The sequence below is a fragment of the Bufo gargarizans genome, chromosome 5, assembly GCF_014858855.1.
Source record: "Bufo gargarizans isolate SCDJY-AF-19 chromosome 5, ASM1485885v1, whole genome shotgun sequence".
NCBI classification, from domain to species: Eukaryota; Metazoa; Chordata; class Amphibia; order Anura; family Bufonidae; genus Bufo; species Bufo gargarizans.
This window is the reverse complement of record NC_058084.1, coordinates 368345237-368371053: the sequence shown is the minus strand read 5'-3', so window position 1 is coordinate 368371053 and position 25817 is coordinate 368345237. Positions and strand designations below refer to the sequence as shown.

At 47.2% G+C, this 25817-nt stretch overlaps 1 protein-coding gene across 5 annotated transcripts in view; it reads left to right on the top strand.

Moving 5' to 3' along the window:
* Positions 1-8695: 8695 nt before the first annotated feature.
* NEK10 (NIMA related kinase 10) overlaps positions 8696-25817 on the top strand; it is a 259563-nt gene continuing 242441 nt past the window's right edge. For all 5 annotated transcript variants that reach the window (XR_006390017.1, XM_044293922.1, XM_044293920.1 and 2 more), the window contains exon 1: positions 8696-8728. The gene's annotated coding sequence lies outside the window, so the exon portion shown is untranslated. The remainder of the gene's footprint in view (positions 8729-25817) is intronic.

Here is a 25817-nt window from a genome sequence, read left to right as displayed (position 1 = left end):
TTGCTCCGTTCCGTGGTCCGCATAAAAAAATATAACCTGTCCTATTCTTGTCCGCAAAACGGACAAGAATAGGCAGTTATATCAATGGCTGTCCGTCCCGTTCCGCAAATTGTGGAACACACACGGATGCCATGCGTGTTTTGCGGATCCGCAATTTGCGGACCGCAAAACACACAACGGTCGTGTGCATGTAGCCTAATAAAGTAATATTTTTATTTCCTAAATGCCTGTAGAACCCTCTTTAAGGCCTCATGCACACGACCGTATTTTTTGTCCGCATCCGGTCTGCATACTGTGTGCTGTCCGGATCCGAATGTCCGTTATGCAGCTGCACAAAGACAGAACATTTCCTATTCTTGTACGTATTGCCTACTATAGACATATCTACAAGAGTGCAGAATGGTAAAGTGCAAGGTGGACACGACCAGGTTGCGTGTTTTGCAGAACAGCAGTTTGCAGACTGCAAAACAGTCGTGTGCATGAGTCCCAAAGGCTTGTTCAGAGGACCGTATGTGTTTTGTGGTCTACATATTTCAGATCTGCAAAACATGGATACCTGCTTTGCGTGTTCCGCATTTTGCGGAACGGGCAGCACTATGATAAATGCCTATTCTTTTTTTGCGGGGCCATGGATCAGAAGTACAGATGAGTACAGCACATGGTGTGGTGTCCACATCTATTGCGGCCCCATTGAAATGAATATGTCTGCATCCGTTCCGCACACAAACAGACTGTCGTTTGAATGGCCTTCTGTGAAGATGAGTCAGCAGCTTGTGTAGCATCCATCTTGTCCATTGTTTCTGGGAAATTCTTTAAACTTCTCCACAGCCGCTCAGTCTTTATTACAGGTCATTTTGTTCCTCAGGCGATGCCGTCTTCTCAGACCTGTCAGGGGGAATGATGGATGATCTACCCAGACAGGATTCTGAAGACACAGACCCTGTGTGGGAGCATGTCAAGCGCTCAGCTACTCACCTTATAAATCCCAGATGTGATGTCATCCCTATGTGTGACTATGGCAGTTGGTAACTGACAGAAGTGGTGACAGGAGGTTTGACACCTGACAGATATCTGCCGTTAGGGCCACGTCAGGTATACATACATATATAACATAGCTGGAAGATCCTGCTGAAATCAGTAGGCTTGTCTGGTTTCATGATATTGATGACCTTCCTGGGGTCTGATTCCCGGCTCCCCGCTTATCAGCTGGTTTGAAGGAGCTGCGGTGGTCATGTGAGCACTGCGTCCTCGACCGTGTTTACCTACACACCGTCTACATTGTAGTGTCGGTGCAGTGTCATCTCTTCTCATTAGTGACTTTATCTGCACGCTGTCTACAGCTTTTCATCAAACATTGACGCGTGTTGCAGCCCTTTCTAACAGCTGATGGCGGGGGGTGCCACAGTCACTTCACACCGATCCGATATTTTTATATCCACATCCTGAAACGGGAATACTCTTTTAAGGCCAAAGGAGACAGAAATGGAGCAATGCAACAGCTAGAGCACCAACTAGAGATGATCCAATTTTTTTTGATAATAGGAATATGCAACATGTTTCGGCGACCACACCTCTTCTTCAGACTGCTTGTCTGCTTACACCAACGTCAAACAAATTGCGGTCCGCAAAACACAGATGCCGCCTGTGTGCGTTCTGCAATTAACGGAACAGGCCGCCCATAATAGAAATGCCTGTTCTTGTCTGCAAGACGGACATAATTTTTGCGGGTCCATGGAACGAAGCAACAGATGTAGACAGCACACATCTTTTGCGGTCCCATTGAAGTGAATGGGTCCGCATCCGAGACTCAAAAAAAAAAGCTTGGATGCGGCACCAAACCACGTTCGTGTGAATGTGCCCTTAGTCCGAAGAAGGGGTGCAGTCCCTGAAACGCGTCGTATATTCCACCATTGTCATCCAGATCCGTGTAACTTATAACAACTCTCCAAGGTGAGAGCATAACCTACAGCTTTTAATTTGGATGCGGTTTTGTCAGTTTTGGCTCTGCTTCTCTATGTAGCGCACAGCCATGTGTGTGTTTTTTCCTAGTGCCTCAACCCATTTAGGGCTCATGCACGCGGCCATAGCCGTTTTTGTGGTCCGCAAAGCACTGATACCCTCCGTGTGCATTCTGCAGTTTGCAGATCTGGACATCCTGCCCTCTACTAGAACTGCCTATTCTTGTACGCAAAATGGACAAGAATAGGATATGTTCTATTATTTTTTTATTTGCGGAATGGACATATGGATGCGGACAGCACATGGCCCTACTGAAGTGAATGAGTCCGCATGCGAGCCTATGTTCGTGTGCATGAGCCCTTAAAGGGGTTGTCCTATGACTAATGTAAAAAATGAAAATCGGACATCATATAGCACATGACAATACCTTCCAAACAAAGCTAGAACCAGTCCTGTACCTGACATGGATCCAGAGATCCCCCCATTCATTGTTCTGCTAGATTTGTATCAAGCTGACAGCTCAAGGGAAATGTCTTTTCTGCTGGAGCTAAGGGGGCGTGTCCATTCTGCTGGAGCTCTCCTCCTATCACAGCTCTGGAGGCAGTTGAAGGATGAAACTGAGCATGTGCGGCCTTCTCAGTGAGGAGGTCAAAGAAATAAGAAAAAGAACAAACAGCAGGTGGCGCTGTACAGATACATTTTATTGGATAACTCAGTGGCCATGCTAAATTTTTTATTACAAGAAATTACAAAAGTATTCAGATCCAGGTGCTGGTTTGAAAACTGTAGAATATTTTTTGTGGGACCACACCTTTAAGGCATTACGCATCCATACTAATGGCCATGTGGGTTCTGCGTCTGTTTCTTTACAACCTTTTGACATCCGACCACAATTTATTTGTAATCGATGCAGAAAATCTGGGTAATCCTAAAGGGTTCACTTACTTTTTCTTGCAGCTGTAAGAAGTCAAATTGAGACTTAGTGAAACGGATAACGTCAAGTCTCCCCTGGCATTGCCCACCCTGCAGAACGTGTACCCAGTAGATGAACATAGTGCAGGCTGCACTGGGGGAGAGTCTGTTGCACCAATCAAACCGCAGGGCAGATGTACTAATCCTGCAGACGGTGGGACTTAGGCGGAAGATGCGCCAAATGTATCAGTGGCTGATGCTGGAGGATAAATGCATGGCTGCACACCACCTACTGGTTGGCTTACTGTGAGCAGTTTTGACACGTTACATGTTGGGCCACACCACTTTTTGACAAGCCATGCCACCTTTTCCTCCATTCCATGCCCACATTGTATGAAAAATGCAAAAAGTGTCTCCATCACTTAATGTGCGCCCAAATTCTGTCTCCATATTGATTAGTATGCTGGACTCTGGGAAAGCTGGTTGAAGAGCTGCAAGCCTCCCAGCCATCCCCGATCCTGCAGGACAGTCCTGAATTTTCTCCTCTGTGCCGTGACTTACATACATGTGAATGCTGTCAGATACCTGCTTCACCATCTCACTGCTGCCAATCATTCAGAGCAGGCAGGTGCCCGAACCACAGCCCTGCTGTGCACCATTCATCGGGAGAATCTTCTATAGATGAATATTCACACTGTGTGGGGGGCTCTTATAGGGGCTCATACTGTGTGTGGGGCTCTTATAGGGGCTCATACTGTGTGTGGGGCACTTATAGGGGCTCATACTATGTGTGGGGCACTTATAGGGGCTCATACTATGTGTGGGACAGTTATAGGGGCTCATACTGTGTGGGGGGCACTTATAGGGGCTCATACTGTGTTTGGGGCAGTTATAGGGGCTCATACTGTGTGTGGGGCACTTATAGGGGCTCATACTGTGTGGGGGGCAGCTATAGGGGCTCATACTGTGTGTGGGGCAGCTATAGGGGCTCATACTGTGTGTGGGGCAGTTATAGGGGCTCATACTGTGTGGGGGGCTCTTATAGGGGCTCATACTGTGTGGGGGCACTTATAGGGGCTCATACGGTGTGGGGGCACTTATAGGGGCTCATACTGTGTGGGGGGCACTTATAGGGGCTCATACTGTGTGGGGGGCACTTATAGGGGCTCATACTGTGTGTGGGGCACTTATAGGGGCTCATACTGTGTGTGGGGCAGTTATAGGGGCTAATACTGTGTGGGGGGCTCTTATAGGGGCTCATACTGTGTGGGGGGCACTTATAGGGGCTCATACTGTGTGGGGGGCACTTATAGGGGCTCATACTGTGTGGGGGGCACTTATAGGGGCTCATACTGTGTGGGGGGCACTTATAGGGGCTCATACTGTGTGGGGGGCACTTATAGGGGCTCATACTGTGTGGGGGGCACTTATAGGGGCTCATACTGTGTGGGGGGCACTTATAGGGGCTCATACTGTGTGGGGGGCACTTATAGGGGCTCATACTGTGTGGAGGGCAGTTATAGGGGCTCATACTGTGTGGGGGCACTTATAGGGGCTCATACTGTGTGGGGGCAGTTATAGGGGCTCATACTGTGTGGGGGGCACTTATAGGGGCTCATACTTTGTGGGGGGGGGCAGTTATAGGGGCTCATACTGTGTGGGGGGCAGTTATAGGGGCTAATACTGCATGGGGGCTCAGACTGTGTGGGGGCCTCATAACATGTGGAGGCAATTATTTGGGGCCTCATACTGTGTGGAGGGCACTTATAGGGGCTCATACTGTGTGGGGGGCAGTTATAGGGGCTCATACTGTGTGGGGGGCACTTATAGGGGCTCATACTGTGTGGAGGGCACTTATAGGGGCTCATACTGTGTGGAAGGCTCTTATAGGGGCTCATACTGTGTGGGGGCACTTATAGGGGCTCATACTGTGTGGAGGGCTCTTATAGGGTCTCATACTGTGTGGGGGGGCACTTATAGGGGCTCATACTGTGTGGAGGGCTCTTATAGGGGCTCATACTGTGTATGGGGCAGTTATAGTGGCTCATACTGTGTGGGGGGGGGGCACTTATAGGGGCTCATACTGTGTGGGGGCCCTTATAGATGCTCATACTATGTGGGGGACACTTATAGAGGCTCATACTGTGTGGAGGGCACTTATAGGGGCTCATACTGTGTGGAGGGCACTTATAGGGGCTCAGACTTGTAGGGGGCACTTATAGGGGCTCAGACTTGTAGGGGGCACTTATAGGGGCTCATACTGTGTGGAGGGCTCTTATAGAGGCTCATACTGTGTGGAGGGTTCTTATGGGGGCTCATACTGTGTGGAGGGCAGTTATAGGGGCTCATACTGTGTGGGGGGCACTTATAGGGGCTCATACTGTGTGGGGGCACTTATAGGGGCTCATACTGTGTGGGGGGCACTTATAGGGGCTCATACTGTGTGTGGGGGCACTTATAGGGGCTCATACTGTGTGGGGGGCAGTTATAGGGGCTCATACTTTGTGGGGGGCAGTTATAGGGGCTCATACTGTGTGGGGGGCAGTTATAGGGGCTAATACTGTGTGGGGGGCTCTTATAGGGGCTCATACTGTGTGGGGGGCACTTATAGGGGCTCATACGGTGTGGGGGCACTTATAGGGGCTCATACTGTGTGGGGGGCACTTATAGGGGCTCATACTGTGTGGGGGGCACTTATAGGGGCTCATACTGTGTGGGGGGCACTTATAGGGGCTCATACTGTGTGGGGGGCACTTATAGGGGCTCATACTGTGTGGAGGGCAGTTATAGGGGCTCATACTGTGTGGGGGCAGTTTTAGGGGCTCATACTGTGTGGGGGCAGTTATAGGGGCTCATACTGTGTGGGGGGCACTTATAGGGGCTCATACTTTGTGGGGGGGGCAGTTATAGGGGCTCATACTGTGTGGGGGGCACTTATAGGGGCTAATACTGCATGGGGGCTCAGACTGTGTGGGGGCCTCATAACATGTGGAGGCAATTATTTGGGGCCTCATACTGTGTGGAGGGCACTTATAGGGGCTCATACTGTGTGGGGGGCACTTATAGGGGCTCATACTGTGTGGGGGGGCACTTATAGGGGCTCATACTGTGTGGGGGGCACTTATAGGGGCTCATACTGTGTGTGGGGGCACTTATAGGGGCTCATACTGTGTGGGGGGCACTTATAGGGGCTCATACTTTGTGGGGGGCAGTTATAGGGGCTCATACTGTGTGGGGGGCAGTTATAGGGGCTAATACTGCATAGGGGGCTCAGACTGTGTGGGGGCCTCATAACATGTGGAGGCAATTATTGGGGGCCTCATACTGTGTGGAGGGCACTTATAGGGGCTCATACTGTGTGGGGGGCACTTATAGGGGCTCATACTGTGTGGAGGGCTCTTATAGGGGCTCATACTGTGTGGGGGCACTTATAGGGGCTCATACTGTGTGGAGGGCTCTTATAGGGGCTCATACTGTGTGGGGGCACTTATAGGGGCTCATACTGTGTGGAGGGCTCTTATAGGGGCTCATGCTGTGTGGGGGCACTTATAGGGGCTCATACTGTGTGGAGGGCTCTTATAGGGGCTCATACTGTGTGGGCGGCACTTATAGGGGCTCATACTGTGTGGAGGGCTCTTATAGGGGCTCATACTGTGTGGGGGGCAGTTATAGTGGCTCATACTGTGTGTGGGGGGGCACTTATAGGGGCTCATACTGTGTGGGGGGCAGTTATAGTGGCTCATACTGTGTGTGTGGGGCCCTTATAGATGCTCATACTATGTGGGGGGCACTTATAGATGCTCATACTATGTGGGGGACACTTATAGGGGCTCATACTGTGTGGAGGGCACTTATAGGGGCTCATACTGTGTGGAGGGCACTTATGGGGGCTCAGACTTGTAGGGGGCACTTATAGGGGCTCAAACTTGTAGGGGGGCACTTATAGGGGCTCATACTGTGTGGAGGGCTCTTATAGGGGCTCATACTGTGTGGAGGGCAGTTATAGGGGCTCATACTGTGTGGAGGGCTCATACTGTGTGGAGGGCACTTATGGGGGCTCATACTGTGTGGAGGGCTCTTATAGGGGCTCATACTGTGTGGAGGGCAGTTATAGGGGCTCATACTTGGGCTCATACTGTGTGGAGGGCACTTATGGGGGCTCATACTGTGTGGAGGGCTCTTATAGGGGCTCATACTGTGTGGAGGGCAGTTATAGGGGCTCATACTGTGTGGAGGGCTCATACTGTGTGGAGGGCACTTATGGGGGCTCATACTGTGTGGAGGGCTCTTATAGGGGCTCATACTGTGTGGAGGGCAGTTATAGGGGCTCATACTTGGGCTCATACTGTGTGGAGGGCACTTATGGGGGCTCATACTGTGTGGAGGGCTCTTATAGGGTCTCATACTGTGTGGGGGCACTTATAGGGGCTCATACTGTGTGGAGGGCTCTTATAGGGGCTCATACTGTGTGAAGGGATCTTATAGGGGCTCATACTGTGTGAAGGGCTCTTATATGGGCTCATACTGTGTGGAGGGCTCTTATAGGGGCTCATACTGTGTGAAGGGCTCTTATATGGGCTCATTCTGTGTGGAGGGCACTTATGGCGGCTCAGACTTGTAGGGGGCACTTATAGGGGCTCAAACTTGTAGGGGGGCACTTATAGGGGCTCATACTGTGTGGAGGGCTCTTATAGGGGCTCATACTGTGTGGAGGGCAGTTATAGGGGCTCATACTGTGTGGAGGGCACTTATGGGGGCTCATACTGTGTGGAGGGCACTTATGGGGGCTCAGACTTGTAGGGGGCACTTATAGGGGCTCATACTTGTAGGGGGCACTTATAGGGGCTCATACTTGTAGGGGGCACTTATAGGGGCTCATATTGTGTGGAGGGCTCTTATAGGGGCTCATACTGTGTGGAGGGCACTTATAGGGGCTCATACTGTGTGGAGGGATCTTATAGGGTCTCATACTGTGTGGGGGGCACTTATAGGGGCTCATACTGTGTGGAGGGCTCTTATAGGGGCTCATACTGTGTGAAGGGCTCTTATAGGGGCTCATACTGTGTGAAGGGCTCTTATATGGGCTCATACTGTGTGGAGGGCTCTTATAGGGGCTCATACTGTGTGAAGGGCTCTTATATGGGCTCATACTGTGTGGAGGGCACTTATGGGGGCTCATACTGTGTGGAGGGCACTTATGGGGGCTCATACTGTGTAGTGGCACTTATAGTGGGGGCATCACTTGAACCCCCCTCTACCATGTGGGAACGTTCTACTCTGAGGGGGCATTCTATTTTGTGGAGGCACTTAGGAGCCTCATTACTGTGTCAGGGGCACTGGGTGCATCATTACTGTTAGAGGGGCACTATATGTATGGGGCACAGAGGGGATTGGGTGTGTATAGATATGGGGGGTTACAGAATACGATCCCTCCTAATGGGGGTGCGTAGCTGCTGTATTCTCAGCCAGCCTTCCCGCAGACATCTGATTATTCGGTAATACACATCACTTTCCTATACTGGCTGCCTCAGGACCACTGGGTGACCACCTATATGTCTCTCATTTCAGCTACCCAAAAGTTGCCAGTTTTCTTGAACAGTCATGCGTCAGATTATCCACCTTTCCAGGACGTGATGGGTGACGAGGATATAGAAAACTAGATATAAGCTGCCGGGATGAGAGCGCCCCCTGGAGGAGGGGCAGCACTGATGCTGCGGGGGCTTGTACACCAGGAGAGGGGCTCCACGTGCCTCCCTCTCCTCAGTGCGCCTGCCTGGCCCCGCCCCTCCCGTCGTCACTGTTTACAGTGTTGCCCAGGAGACCGGCAGCCGGGACCCGAGCAGCGGCACCGCAGTATGTGAGTACAGGGCGCTCTGCCAGTCCGGGGGCGGGAGGGGAGGTGCATGCTGGGCGTTGTAGTGCCGCTCTCAGTAGTGGAGCCCATTAGTATACTACCTGTCAGGTGCTCACCTATAGGAAACGAGGGGTTCTCAGTCTGCCTCTTACCTGTTCACTGTCAGCTCTGAAGCCACAGAATGGGAACACTTACACCTAATATGGTGAATTCCTGCTCCATTTCCTGGTGAAAATCTTGTGTAGGTGTCTGTTCACACAGGACAGAAGTGTTCCATACAGATGTGTGACCGGCACAGGTGTGAGTGCGGATTTGCCTGGGACCTCACCCTCTCCATTGCAAAGTGCGAAATGCGTGATGGAGACCCGCCGCATAAGGAAATGTTCACACGACGGATATTTGGTCCAGATTTTAAAGCAGAATATCCGTTGTGGAAATCAGCAGGATAAAGGGCTCGTTCACACATACGTTTTTTTGCGTTCCGTATACGGGCCTTTCTTGAGTTCCGTATACGGAACCATTCATTTAAATGGTTCCGCAAAAAAAAAAAAAACGGAATGTACTCCGTATGCATACCATTTCTGTATTTCCGTTCCGTTGAAAGATAGAACATGTCCTATTATTGCCCGCAAATCATGTTCCATGGTTCCATTCAAGTCAATGGGTCCGCAAAAAAAAAGGAACACATACGGAATGTACTCCGTATATCTTCCGTATCCGTTCCGTTTTTGCGGAACCATCTATTGAAAATGTTATGCCCAGCCCAAGTTTTTCTATGTAATTACGGAATGGAACCGGAAACACTACTGAAAAAAAAAACGGATCCGGGAAAAACGGCCCGCAAAACACTGAAAAAGATATACGGTCGTGTGAACGAGCCCTAAGGGTATGTTCACAACTGATTTTTGGCATGGATTCCACATTAATTTCGGCAGGGAATCCGCACCGGAGAACATACATTTTTCTTTATGCTTGCGGTTTTAAAAACCTCAACATGGAAAAAACAAGTGCCCTGTCCATTCTTTATCCGCATCCAGACTCCCCATTAAAAATGGGCAAGAATAAAAATCCACCTCCAAACTGCATGAAAAAATGTCAGATTCCGCATCAGTTTTTTTCAGCATAGAAAATACTCTGTGTGAACATACTCTGAATTGACAGATTGTAGATCTAAAATCCGCATTGCAGGTTTTACGCTGCAGATTATTTTTTTCACTGCATGTGAAGAAGATTGAGGCAGCTGAAGGCATCTGTGTTGGTCCCATGTTCATATGTGCCCACGTTACTGAGAAGAATGAAGTTTTAATATAGGCAAATGAGCCTCTAGGAGCAATGGGGGCGTTGCCATTACACCTAGAGGCTCTGATCACTCCGCAACTGCCACGCCCTCTCCACTTTGATTGACAATGCCAGGTGTGATAATTTACTGGTCCTGTCAAAGTGGAGAGGGCGTGGCAGTTGCAGAGAGAGCTGAGCCTCTAGGTGTAACGGCAACGCCCCCATTGCTCCTAGAGGCTCATATGCATATATTAAAACTAAATTTTTCTCAGCAATGGAGGTGTATTTTCATTCCTGACCACTTTCAATGGGAGGTTTGGCAGGAAGTCTGTCGCACCCAAGGGCTCAGACTGTGTGGGGGCAGTTATGGGGATCTCATAATGTGTGGGGGCAGTTATGAGTGATCATACTGTGTGGGGGGCACTTATAGGGGCTCATACTGTGCGAGGTCAGTTATGGGGGCTCAAACTGTGTCGAGGCATTACTCAGTTGAGGGGGTACATGTGGGAACGTTCTACTCTGATGGGGCACTAAGGGAGCATTCTATTGTGTGGAGGCACTTAGGAGCATCATACTATGTTAGGGGCACTGGGTGCATCATTACTGTTAGAGGGGCACTAAGGGGGTATTCTATGTGGGCGGGGGCAGCGAGTAGCATCGAACTCCTGTAAAAGTAGTGACTTATCACAGCAGTGACAGACCACTGAAATCAGCTGGTCTGTCACTACACTATGCTGCTGTTGCACTTCTCTGGGCAGATGGGCAGACACACAGGCTGCATTACTAACCCTGTCCCTGCTGCTCCTCCTTTGCCCTTTTGCAGTGGGCCTGGCCGCTGGTGCTCCATCTTCCAGTTTGTACTGCAGGCCAAGCCTGTGTTTTCCTGCCCAGGTCTTCTGTCTGCCTGTAAGGTGCATGCGCGTGTGCACCTCAGCCCATAAAGGCAAGCACGCCCACGCCCTAATCTTCACCAGCCTATGACTGGCCACATAATGGTATTTATGACCCCTTTCACTAGGGGAGGGTGCCTGAGCTTTAGGTTGTCTAGCTTGCTCGTTCCCTGTGAAGGTATGCCATTCTGTTTGACTGTGTACTGACCTCTGCCCGTTTACTGTCTCCGACCCTCTGCCTCCTGACTGTTTCCTTTATTGACTCTTTGCTACCTGCCCCAACCTCAGACTTGTTTCATCGATGCTTGCCCTGACCACTACCTGTTTCCTGACTAAGAGCATAGTCTGATCCTCCATGCTTCACACTGGTGTCAGCTGCCAACCACACTGAGACCATTCCTGATTCATGATCAGATCCCCATTTCAGACCTCAGACCAGAACCCCAATATCATACCTCAGATCAGACCCCTTTGTCATACCTCAGATCAGACACCCATCAGAGATAAAATAAATGAACATACCTCTTCTGCTCCGCCGCTGCTCTGCAGGTCCACTAGTCTCTCCTGCACTCACCGCTCTGTGGCCTGCTCCGGGCCCGCGCTGCACTGTGACCTGATTGCATACAACGTCAGGTCATAGTACACGCACCATGTCCTGATGCTGTACACAGTCAGGACAGTGGAGCCTGGAGGAGGACCAGGGAGCCATGAGTACAGGCAGTGCTACAGTCACCATTCCCCTCGGCAACTGTATAGTAGTGAGCTCTTTCATAATGAAAGCGCTCACTAGTATTTGCTTTATAAGATGCACTGCTATTTCTCCCTCACTGTTGGGGGAAAAAAGTGTGTCTTAGATTTTACATGAATACATGAAATTCCTTCCCTTGATAGCAGTGTTCTCTCTAGTACACTGGAAAGGTGTCAGTCTTTCATACAGAAGTTTGTAAGTTTGAGTCCTAGAGTAACCACAAAATTCCAATTTATTTAGTAATCATGAAAATATAATGGGCCAAAATAAATTACAATAAACACATTTTTGTATATGTATACATATACTACTCAGGAAATTTCAAGATGAACCTAAAATGCACTCTAATCTTTACAGGTGAACTTAAGGTGACCATCTCTAAACTTTTGAATGCGCGCGTACAACTGTTAAATGTTTCAGTACTTTTTGCACAACTTGCTGTTCTCTAACAAGCAGCTTAACGACAAAATTCACAACAGGTTTTTAATCCATGAATCGCCCAATACATTTGTTCGGTCAATTAGAATTGGTATTTAAACCGTCCTCCTCATCATGCTGTTCATATTTTGACATCATGAGACCAAGACAACACCTAACAATTGGTCATCAGTACCTCACCATTGCTAAGCTTCAAGCAGGATGTTCTCAGACAGAAGTGGCCACTGAGGTTAGAGTGTCACAGACGAGCTTAGAGTGTCACAGAGTGTCATCAAGTGATGTTGGAGATGTCAAGGAGAGCGCTATGCATCAGCCACTTATGTCACCAGACGAGCCTTTGGTGGTGGTGGTGGTGGTGTTAGTGTGGGCAGGTGTCTAGTCAATACAGAACTTCCCTACACTTTGTGAATGGTACAGTGACAAGCCCATACTACTTGAATAACACAATTAATCCAGTCATTGTGCCTCTGCATGAACAACACAGGCCTAATTCCATCTTCATGGATGACAAGGCGCCAGCTCAGGCTCGAGGTTGCATCATTAGGGAACGGCTGCTGGAGCGGCCAGCACTTTCTCCAGACATGAATCCCATTGAAAACCTATGGGATCAGCTGAGACGATGTGTAAAGGCTTGTAACTCTGTACCCCAGAACCTCAATGACCTTAGGGCCGCCCTTCAAGAAGAGTGGGATGCCATGCCTCAGCAGACAATAAGTTGACTTGTGAACAGCATGAGACGTCAAACTGTAATTGATGCTCAAGGCCACATGACAAGTTATTGAGACATTGACATTTTTGTGGGGGTATACACACCACTGGTGTTGGCTTTTGTTTCTATAAACTGTTTGAGATGAGGAAATCCCCATTGCATGTTTCTACCTAAATGCCCTACGTTCATGATATAATATCACTGTAGAGTGAACTTCTTTTGTTTACCATAAATTTCACCCAAAAGCCAAATTTCCCTAACTTTTTGTGAGTAACATAACATAGTAACATAGTACATAAGGCCGAAAAAAGACATTTGTCCATCCAGTTCGGCCTGTTATCCTGCAAGCTGATCCAGAGGAAGGCAAAAAAAAACAACTATGAGGTAGAAGCCGATTTTCCTCACTTTAGGGGAATAAAAAATTCCTTCCCGACTCCAATCAGGCAATCAGAATAACTCCCTGGATCAACGATCTCTCTCTAGTAGCTATAGCCTGTAATATTACTACACTCCAGAAATACATCCAGGCCCCTCTTGAATTCCTTTATTGTACTCCCCATCACCACCTCCTCAGGCAGAGAGCTCCATAGTCTCACTGCTCTTACCGTAAAGAATCCTCTTCTATGTTTGTGTACAAACCTTCTTTCCTCCAGACGCAGAGGGTGTCCCCTTGTCACAGTCCTGGGGATAAATAGATGATGGGATAGATCTCTGTACTGACCCCTGATATATTTATACATAGTTATTAGATCTCCCCTCAGTCGTCTTTTTTCTAAAGTGAATAACCCTAATGTTGCTAATCTTTCAGGGTACTGTAGTTGCCCCATTACAGTTATTACTTTAGTTGCCCTCCTCTGGACCCTCTCCAGCTCTGCTATGTCTGCCTTGTTTACAGGAGCCCAGAACTGTACACAGTACTCCATGTGTGGTCTGACTAGTGATTTGTAAAGTGGTAGGACTATGTTCTTATGACATGAAAAAGGATGCCATCCGTGTTTCACGGATCATTAAGAACAGATGGTTTAAAAATTATTTTTCAGCTGTTCAGTCTCAGTGAAACACGGATGCAACACGGACAGCAAAAAACAGACACACGGACCCAACACGGATCCTTCTTGGATAGCTTCACGGATGCATCACTGACCACCTGGTCACGGATTTGAGCACGGACACGGAGGCTTAAGGCCTCCTGCACTCGACCGTATGGCTTTTTCAGTGTTTTGCGGTCCATGTTCCGTTTTTTGTTTCCGTTTCTGTTCAATTTTCCGTTCCGTTTTTACGTATGGCATATACAGTATACAGTAATTACATAGATAAAATTGGGCTCGGCATAACATTTTCAATAGATGGTTCCGCAAAAGACGGAACAGAAACGGAAGACAAACGGATGCATTTCCGTATGTGTTCCGTTTTTTTGCGGACCCATTGACTTGAATGGAGCCATGGAATGTGATTTGCGGGCAATAATAGGACATGTTCTATCTTTAAATGGAACGGAAAAATGGAAATACGAAAACAGAATGCATACGGAGTACATTCCGTTTTTTTCGCGGAACCATTTAAATGAATGGTTCCGTATACGGAACGCAAATAACGGCCAGTAAACGGGGGGAAAAAACCGGTCGTGTGCAGGAGGTCTAAGACTGAATACATTTTAAATATGCAGGGGTATCCCCTCACACTGTGATACCCCCAGGAGTGATATATGGGACTCCCAGAGCGGAGACTCCATATATGGAGTCAGGCAGGGGACTCCTAAGCAGCGCGGGGACTCCCAACTGCCTGCTGTGTTATAATGGATGAGATGCATAAAGCAAAAATTCCCGGTAAGGTACATTGCCAGTCCGCCCCTGGAGAGGGGTGATTCCTTTGTGAAAAGAAGCCTGCAGGTCTCTTCCCAAGCAGATATATAGGGCTAATCATTGGGGTCTGGTTTAGAATTGTTTTGCAAATGGTGGATAGTAGTTGCTTTGGTGGCTTTTTATGTCGGATAATATTTGTAAACCCAAATAGGAGGTTTATTAAAATCTGGATGTTATAGTAAAGGTTGTAGAGCAAGGACAACCAAATGTTTTCTAACATTGCATCCTGTAGATGATATACTGTATACTCTGTATGGCATACACCATATGGCGGTGGTTTACATTGAGCGCATATGTCATGAGATTTGACCAACATAATTTAACGAGGGTCCGACTGGCCATATACTGTACAGGGAAATTTCCTGGTGGGCCAACGCCCAGGGGGCACCTGAGCCCTCCTCATGACCACTGGCTGAGTACATAATGATGTGATACTCTCAGCAATAATTAATGCTAGGAGCATCAGATACTAATGCAGCTAGGCAGCAGCCGCAGGTGTCACCGTCCTGAGTGTGGTGATAGGGCAGTATTTTATGCTGCCCTGTGGTATTTGGTTCTGCTGCGGCGGTATTTTGTGCTGCACTACGGTATTGCTGACCCCGCCTACTTGTGACTAGTGTTAGACTCGTTTACAACTTGGGGCCACTGTTAGTTTTTTTTTCCAGGGCCACTTCCCAGTAACATAATGAGAACAGAGCCTGATGTGGCATCGTACTGGTACCAGTGACGGTACTGTTGTCATTACCTATGTGCTATCTGTTTGCCGAGTGACAGACAGTGAGGCAGACTTATTAATACTGTCCTGAAGGGAGGAGAAAATGGCAGAGACGGCCCCAGATTGTATGAATAATGTTCCTTACACCACCTCTTGGCCGTATACTGCAGGAAAACAATGGTGCACGTTAATAAATTTGGTGCATTTTATGGCTCTTTTTAGAATGTTGCTTTTTTAATGCTGAGGAGAAAGTGTAAAAAGTGTCTAATCGTTTTAGAGCACACGGCATGTAGTCCACTTTTGTGTCACAATTTGTGCCCGAATTCTTGTGCATTTTACCTTAATTAGTCTCCCTTAGGTTTTGTTCACACATGATGGTTAACACAGCAGATTTTTCTGCTGCAGAATTTGCCTTTGTAACATGTCAATTTAGGCTGCGGTTCTCCACCGTGGATTTCCCCCCTTGCAGCCTATCAGCAGTGATGGCCAGTTCGCCCGCGAACACATGCGGGCTGCCATCCTAACTTACAAGTCCGGCGATGCACAGGTAAGTCCCGATGGAACTGCCTGCCGGAATCCTCTGCCGCAATTGTGAAAATACCCTAAGAGCAAAGCATTGGACTCTTCTGACGTGGCCTTCTATAAAACCTGATCTAAATCCTATTGAACATTTGTGGAAGGAGCTAAACTCGCAGTCTGGAGATGGCACCCTTCAAGCCTGAGACAGCTGGAGCAGTTTGCCCACGAGCAGTGCGCCAAAATACTTGTGGACAGGTGCAGAAGTCTCATTAAGGCCTCTTGCACACGACCGTATGGCTTTTTCAGTATTTTGCGGTCCGCAAAAAATACAGCTGACGTCCGTGTGCATTCCGTTTTTTGCTTAACGGAACGGCTGGCCCCTGATAGAACAGTACTATCCTTGTCCGTTATGCGGACAATAATAGGACATGTTCAATTTTTAACGGAAATACGGAAACGGAAGGCATACAGAGTTTCGTTTTTTGTGTGGATCCATTGCAATGAATGGTTCTGTATACAGTCCGTATACGGAACGCAAAAAACGGAGTGTTAACGGAAAAAAAAACATTTGTGTGCAAGAGGCCTAAGAGTTAAGGGCCATTCACACAACCGTATATATATCCCATTCATTTCAGTGGGGGCTGCAAAAGATGTGGGCAGCACACCGTGTGATGTCCACATCCGTCCTTCCATTCCATGGCCCCGCAAAAAAGATAAGACATGTCCCATTCTTGTCCGTAATTGTGGACAGGAATAGACATTTCTACACAGGAGAAGGACGTCGTTCTGATCTGAAAAATGAGGAGCGCACATGCCCGGTATCCGTGTTTTGCGGATCTGCAATGTGCAGACTGCAAAATGAATATGGTCGTCTGTATGAGCCCGTACAGAAATTGCTTGATTGCAGTGACCAGTGATGGCCAGTTCGTATTGTTTGCCCGCGAACATATGCGGGCTGCCATCTTTTTTCACAAGTCCGGCGATGCACATGTAAGCCCTTAACTGTGCCTATGCGCGAGCCGGTCTGAAAACAAGTGCGGTCAGCGGGAGCAGGCAGTTCCGAGAACAGCCCGATGAAGGCCCCCCAGTGGCTGTTCTCGGAACTGCCTGCTCCCGCTGACCGCATTTATTTTCAGACCGGCTCGCGGCACAGGTAAGGGCTTACCTGTGCCTCGCCAGACTTGTGAAAAAAGATGGCAGCCCGCATATGTTCGCGGGCGAAAAATGCGAACTGGCCATCACTGGCAGTGATTGCCTTAAAGGGCACCGTCATTTTTGTCCAGACCAGTTTCATTAGTTTGTTCTATAAATGATTCAGTTGAACTACAATTCAAAAGCAAAAGCAATGTCTGATTTTCATTAGTTGATTTTTTTTGTAATTTTTTATTTATTACTTTTGTCAGTTCAGTGACCATTGTGGGTTTTTAACGAAAAGGGTACCAACAAGTTTGTCCACGTGTGTATGTCCGAACCATACTACCATACAGTGCCCAATCTCTAGCTATTCCCAGGCTCATACCGACATACACCGTTAAATAATGCCGGGTGATTTTAGTTTATTGTAGTTTGTTTTTGGGCAGAGCGTTTCGGGTGAATGAGCGTGCTGCGGACTGCTGCTGTCAGGTCGCTCCTGGGTAGTTTCTCGGTTTGTCAACCCCTAAGATCTTCCCTGGTATCAGGGACCTTGAAGCAACGTCGTGAGTTGTGATTTATACTTCCCCATTATTGTACATGTAACATCGGGCTGATGCTGTGCTACATAAGAACTACTGCACAAGGGGTTAAATAGATAGTATGCGGTCACCAATAATCTACCAGACCAGAGCGCTGTGTGACATGCATGAAAATGTGATTGCGGCTAATGAGGGATTAGCCCCCGCTAGGAGATTACGCCGCCCTCATCGCTGCGTGTGCTCTCAGTTATACAGTCCGAGGCGGGAGGTTCTGATGTGTCCACCAGATCCGAGGTACGCAGCCGCAGGAATATGAACCTGTGCTGGAATCTGATATGACACCTGCCTGTAATGTGACTTGCATTGTATTCTCCAGGGAATGTGATATACACTGGATGGACTGATGTCATGTCTCAAATGAGGGGTGTAAAAATAGAGCACAGATGCAATGTGTAAAGTAGGATGTGTGGTGTGAAATCTTGATGAGATGTGATGGCAGCTCACTAGAGGCAATGTGACACCATCCGAAATTAGATTGTCAAACATAAAACCGCTGCATACCAATCGTGAGCGTGCAGCAAGCCTTTCTTCTTCCCGTTTGTCTGTGATTGATGCCATTTGGTTATCTAGACTCATCTATAGTTAACATTGTTATATATATTCATAGAAACCATAAAAATGAAATAAAAAGATTTCCGTGACCACCCCCGCTGTAGCACAAAGATTAGTCCAGGACAGATAGCATCTCAAGCTCCACATGCAGAAGTTTATTTTACTACACTTTTTATTATTGTAGTTTTTCCTCATTTCCTTTTTTCTTACAATTGCCACAAAATACTTCTTAAAGGAGATGGTTGGTCTCAAAAATTGATGGCGTATCGCTCGGATAGGCCATCAATGTCAGATAGGACTGAGTCCTGCCTCTGGGACCTGCTTCTTTCTCCAGAACGGGGCCCCCAAAGTGAACAAAAAAGAGGAGTGCGGAGAGCAGCGGCACATGGGCGGCCATCCTCTGTTCACCGCTGTGGGATTTCCTTTAACAGCTGAGCGCGCTGCTCATGGCAGTGAATGTGCTCTCCTTTACCTGAGAGGCTCCGTTGTGGATATAGGAGCGAGTCCCAGTGATGGCACCCACTCCTAGCTGACATTGATGGAATATCCCAACGATATGCCAACAGTGTCTGAAATGGGTCAACACTTTTAGGGAGGATTGCTACCTAAAAGGTTGTTACCCTCTCAGACACTTATGGCATATCTGTAAGAAATGTCTAATACATGTGGACCCCATCTCTCGAATGGGGTGCCCCAACCTCATCTCTCCTAGATGCATCGGCCAGAGATGGCCGGACCCAAACCAGGACAACATCTTTAAGGCCCCTTTACACTGGCATAGAATCGGCCAGATAACCGCTAACAAGAGCCGGTAGGAACGCTCATTAGCAGTTATCTGCCAGTGTGAAGATGTCGCCAGTTACCCAATGAACGAGCAAAACGCTCATTCATCAGGTAATATAATTGTTTGTGCGGTCACAGCAGCTAATGCCGTCTAAACACGCTCTGCTGACGTCAAACCATGATTCCTTATGGGGACAAGCGATGGCATTAGTGATCACCCCTCCCCATACTGCCCATCTAAATGCAGCAGTCTCCTCCGCTAGCGAGACTTCCTTCCCGACAATCATCTGCTAAATCTATGTGTTACGACCAGAGGATGTGGATCCTCTGTGTCAGCTGATAGAGGACAGGAATTAGTCCAATATTGCTGACTGCTGACTCTCAGAGACAGGACCCTGGTGTCTGCACCTGTTACCTTGAATGCAGCTACCTGCAGTAGTGTGAACAGAGTCCAACAAAGGCAGAATAAAGTAACAGATGGTCTTTACTGGCAGACAGTATTCAAAAGTCACTTGACAGGTACAGGCAACACAAAGTTCAGAGCAATATAGCATGCAGATATAAGCGGTCTCGTTAGGCAGCGCAGGGTCTGGATCCAGGCAGACTTACAGGAGGAGATGGACAGATGCGTAATCAGGCAGTGCAGATATAAGCGGTCTCGTTGTCAGGCAGTGCAGGGTCTGGATCCAGGCAGACTTACAGGAGGAGATGGGCAGACGCGTAGTCAGGCAGTGCAGAGGTCTATAATCCAGGTGGTCCAATAAACAGACAGCAGGCAGATGCGTAGTCAAATGAAGCGGAGGTCAGAATCCAGGAAATCCAATAAACGGACACAGTGGAATGCTTCAGCGGGAGTCATGAGGTACAACAACCACGCTTGGGCACTTCATGATGAGTGAAGCTGCCTTAAATACAAAATAGTCCCGCCTCCGGGTGGGGATGGTAATCAGGAACCAGCTGCCTACTCCTATAAGAAAGGGAGAGGTGCGCGCGCGCGTGCTATAGCTCATCAGATGACACCTGGCAAAGAGGACGGATGCGGCGGTATGCTGGCGGGCACCTGCGTCTCCTACAAGGTAAGCCAGTACTGGGACCCATAGTGATGCAATGTGTAGACAGCGATCTGCCACCCTGCCGTGGAGATGCAGATCCCATACTGACACTATCAGTGTAAAGGGGCCTTTTGGAAAGTCCCCCTAATTATAGGCTGGGTGACCTGCTGCTTGACCCTCCCCCACAATGATGAGCTGTACATAACTATAAAGGTAGGTCCACCGTCCAGATGTGGTGGATATTTATTGCTGCCAATTTTTTATGTCAATCTTTGGCATAATCCACATGGACAGCTTTTCGGCACAATAATGAGGATGGTGAGGATTTGAAAATGTTCCTGTAGATTTTTTCCACTCCTTGAGAATGTGGTTTTGAAAACCATGTCCACTTTAGTGTACCTTCCCTTTCAGGACCCTGAGATTTTCCATTTTTCCGTTTCCATTTTTCACTCTCTGCCTTTCCATAGTCCTAACTTTTCCATTTTTCCATTCACATAGTCTTATGAGGGCTTATTTTTTGCAGGACAAGTTGTACTTTCTAATTTACGGCTGCATAGGAAGCGGGAAAAAAATTCCAAATAAAATTGGGAAAAAACGCAATTCTGATACACTATGCGGTAAAATTGAACTGTTATCTTCATTCTCCAGGTCAGTACGGTTACAACGATACTACACTTGTATAATTTTTCTTGCGTTTTAATACTTTTTTTTTTTTTAACCTTTGAGGAAAAAAATATATTTTTTATTATTATATTCTGACCCCTATAACTTTTTAGTAGTTATGTGTACGGGGCTGTGTGAGGGCTCATTTTTGCGGGACAATCTGTTCTTTTAAGTGATACCAATTCGAAGTGTGTGCGACTTTTTGATCACTTTTTATAAAAAAATTATTGGGTAGTGGAAGTGACAAAAAATGGCAAATTTGCTGGGTTCCCCCCCCCCCCCCCGTTACGCCATTTGCCGTATTCCATTAATATTGTTATATTTTAATTGTATGGGCATTTTGGCACACAGCGATGCCCATGATGTTTATTTTTTTTATTGGTTAAGTATTTTTAATTTAAAGAAAAGGGGGGGGGATTTGAACTTTTAGGTTTATTTTTTATATTTTTTATATTTGTAAAAAAAAAATGTACTTATTTTATTTATTTTTTTAAGTCACCTTGGGTGACAATAACTGGCAATCATTAGATTGCCCATTGTGTTCATTGATGGCTATATAGCCATTATTGAACACTTCATTTGGAATATAACAATACAGTGCTGCCACCTGTATTGGCCTGTATTGGTATATTCCTGAAATAGACACAGAAGTCTGCTTGAGGCTTCGGTCTATTTCAGCGATGTAACAGGTTCCCATATCTGATGCCATGGCTGATCGCATACATGTGCCGTGGGTCTCTGCTATTTAAAATAGCAGAAACCTGGCGGCTATGGCGCCCACTGCACGTGCGAGCAGGCGCCATGTTTAGGGACCGGACTTTTGGCGTACATATATGGCGGAGGTCCTTAAGTAATTAAAATTGCACCACATTTGTGGCACAGAATCCACTTGGCAGATCCGCAGAAAATCCTACCACCTCTGGATCTACCCATAGGGGATCATTAAGACCAGCCTTTTCCAAGCCGGAGGAAGTGCCAGTGTTATGTAGAGGAGCAGGCCTATACGTAAGTTTGGCGCTTCCTCTGGCAACTCTGTGCCAGCACTCATGCTGGCGTTGGGCCTGCTGGGCCGTCCGCTTCCTCGACCACGCCACGTCCCCTTTTCTTGCCACTTTGGAAAAGTGAGGAAAAGTCTCAAATTTTATCGCACAAATTTTGGGACCTATTTATGTAAAAGTGGTGTAAATAGATTTGTAAATATCCCCCATAGTGTACTCCACCACAGGGAAAATTAAGGAAATTATTGGGCCGTCTGGATAATGTACGTACATGCAGGGTCCTCCAGAAGGAGAATCATTCTTTGTATATGATTTCTGTGTCTTATTGATGGAGGTCCCAAACTAAGGACTCTCCCCCTTAAATCAGAAAGACTGCATTTGAACCAGAATAACCTTTAAAAGGGTTTTCTGGGACTTCGATATTGATGATCTATTCTCAGGATAGGTGGTCAAATCAGACTGGTGGGGCTGCTGGGTGTTGTTCCTCATCGATTTGATGAACTACCTTCAGGATAGATCTTCAATATCTGTCTCAGAAAGCCTGTTTTAGAAGTCTCAAAAGCAACCTGTGCAAATACAGCTTTATATAGGGAAGGCATGTGTGAGGAAGTCTAAGGGATTGTCCACAGCACATTTCTGCCCTTCTCTAAGGTTTTCACCACGGTATATATTTAAATATCTGAAAACATATTTATTTGAAGGACACAATAGCATGGTAGACTATGCGATTATGTCCAAATAGATACAGATGAAAAACAGGTCAAACGGCCAAAAATTAAAGGGGTTATCCAATACTAAAACAGTGGCCCAGACCTGCCCAACCCATGCTGGGGGTGATGCTTCCCTGATCCCCACCTCTGCTCCTATGTGCTCCAAGGACAACAACTGTCAACAATCACAGGCCTGCAGCAGTGACCTGCTCCCGTTGAGTCACGCATGACATCGCATGTAACGCAAGGGGAGCAGGTCACTGCTGTAGCCTGTGAGTAGCTGCAGCGGTCACGTGTTCCCCCACTAACGGATGTTGTCCTCCGAGCATGTAGAAGCGGAACTGCCAGCCTGGGAGCCCAAGAGACCGGATCCAGAGGTGGGGATCAAGTAAGCCTCACCCCCACCCTGGGTCAGGCAGGTCTGGGCCACTGTTTTAGTAGTGGATAACCACTTTAATCTCTTAGATTACCTTTGCCTCACTGAAGTGAATGTATTCGCTGCGGGATATGCTTGAATACTGTTTTGGGGTATTGAAAAATATCTTCTTGTTCAAAAGCTCAGCGGAGAGCTAATAGGGGATGTGAACAGCTGATAAGTCACACATTATAAATAGAAAGAAAGGCCCGTTTTAGCATATGCATAATAAATACATGAGTGTAAATGCATTGTTAGTAGTATATTCATCTAGACTGGAAGGCAGAATGAAACCTCTAGACAGTCATCGCCATTGTACGCTCAAAGGTAGGGAAATCCTTGTTGATGCCATGCTTGGCAGGCAGACTACTCCCCCCGGGTCAGTCACTCCACTGAAAGCTTCTGATACCATTCCTTTTAAGAAAGCTATCCTCCCTTGTTTTAAACCTTTCATTGAGGCTGGACTCACACAAACACTAAATTCCCCAAAATTTTACAAAATAATTATAATAACGCTTGAAACTTATTTCATTTTTTTCACACGTGTTTAAAAAACTGAAACTATTTTGGGTGTGAAAATCAGTTATGCTAAATATACAGCGGTGGTCCAGGCCATAGCATATTTACAGCGGAGGCTTTAGCGAGCTGCCTGAGCAATGTTGGGCCTTCTGCCATGCAAGACTGGTTTTCACCACTTCTGGCTTCTCTGGTCTTGCATACACAGTGCTCAGTGAGGCCACAGTGGTCCCAGTAGACGTGTGATTCTGGTACTAGAAAGCCCAATTACAGTGGAAAAGTGTAGTGCAAAAAAATACATAAACAATTTATAAAATTATAATAATGAAGACTTTGACTAAAATTAAGCTACAAGAAGGCCACGACACTACTGCAAGCACTGGTGCCTTATCAAACAGCTGATGGGCGGGAGTTCCGGCTGTCGGACCCCCACGATCAGAAACTGATGACCTATCTAGAGGACAGGTCATCAGTATTTAAGTCTCGGAAAACCCCTTTAATCAAACCCTTTTCATATCACTAGTCCCCAAAGAAAAGCTGATTTACGGTGGTGTCATACACAGCATTTTGTGGCAAATAAGCAACATCTGCCATTGATTCAGTGGCAGGAAACTGGTGGCGAGTAATCCACGTTCAAAATGCCATCAACGGCTTCCCATTGACTTAAATGTAAAAAGTTTGACCATATGCACACCTTGTACGCATGGCAGTCTTTTTATAGCAGCTGATTAAAAAAAAAAAAGCTTGAGGAGTGACATGTTACCTCATTGAAGCAGATTGGATTGTGGCCTCTATAGAAGCAAATTGGGAATCAGAAAAACCCTACTCAAAAACTCTTCTAAAACACCTATAAAAGCCCATCTAAAAATCCCACCAGATTACAAAACCACAAAAATGACCTGTTTTTTTGCTTGAAATTTTACCATGTGAAAACCAAGTGGCACTTTTCTGACCCAAAGACAGAAGTTCGTTCAGCAACAAGGAAAAGGAGAAGTCCTTGCTTCATACAGCATTTTCCATTGCCGACCACCCTTAGGCCTCTTTCACACGGCCGTTGCGGAAACATGTTGCGGAAACATTGTCATGCGTTTTGCAAAAATCGCGCATGTTTGGTACCCAAACCCGAACTTCTTCACAGAAGTTCGGGTCTGGGATCGGTGTTCTGTAGATTGTATTATTTTCCCTTATAACATGGTTATAAGGGAAAATAATAGCATTCTGAATACAGAATGCATAGTACAATAGTGCTGGAGGGGTTAAAAAAAAAAAAAAAAAAAAAAAATTTAACTCACCTTAGTCCACTTGATCGCGTAGCCGGCATCTCCTTCTGTCTCCTTTGCTGAACAGGACCTGTGGTGAGCATTCATTTCAGGAACAGGACCTGTGGTGACGTCACTCCGGTCATCACATGATCCATCACCATGGTAAAAGATCATGTGATGGAACATGTGATGACCGGAGTGACGTCACCACAGGTCCTGTTCAGCAAAGGAGACAGACGAGATGCTGGGCAGCGCGATCAAGTGGACTAAGGTGAGTTACATTTTTTATATTTTTTTTTAACCCCTCCAGCGCTATTTTACTATGCCTTCTATATTCAGAATGCTATTATTTTCCCTTATAACCATGTTATAAGGGAAAATAATAATGATCGGGACTCCATCCCGATCGTCTCCTAGCAATCGTGTGTGAAAATCGCACCGCATCCGCACTTGCTTGCGGATGCTTGCGATTTTCACGCAACCCCATTCATTTCTATGGGGCCTGTGTTACGTGAAAATCACTGCTCATGTGAACAGCCCCATAGAAATGAATGGGTCGGGATTCAGTGCGGGTGCAATGCGTTCAACTCACGCATCGCATCCGCGCGGAATACTCGCCCGTGTGAAAGGGGCTTTAGGTTTTTTGTGGCAGTTGATGCAGTCTTCTGAGCCAAAGTCCGAAGTGGGTTGGAAGGGAATGTGAAATACAAAGGAAGGACTTCTACGTCTCCTTTGTCCTCAGTGTCTGACCAACTAATCTAAATTGGCCTGCGCTCGATCATCGAATGATCATGTTTTTCATCCAGCACCTAATGCTCCTGTATGGATCTACTGCCCAGGAACGATGGGGTGATTTATTAAGACCATCGCCTTTTATACTGGCATTGCTGAGTTTCATTTATCACAGGGTGTGCGCCTCATCATAAACTAGATGCATCTTTGGTAGTCCTTTCACCTGCCGGCCAGCCTTTTCTGGAGTAAGGCCTGCACCTGTTCTGTGTTTAGAGCCGCACCTAATTTTGGCTCAAAATCACTGATGGAAATCACTTACCGAACACTGACTGTGAGAATTAGGCCTCTTACACACGAATGCGTGCTGCCCGTGCTGCGTCCGCAGTGCATAGGCACCGACCGCGGGCTTGAATGGGGTCCGCGATCCTTCTGTTCCGCAAAAATATAGAACAAGTTCTATCTTTTTGCAGAACGGAGGCACGGAACGGAACCCCACAAAAGCACTCCGTAGTGCTTC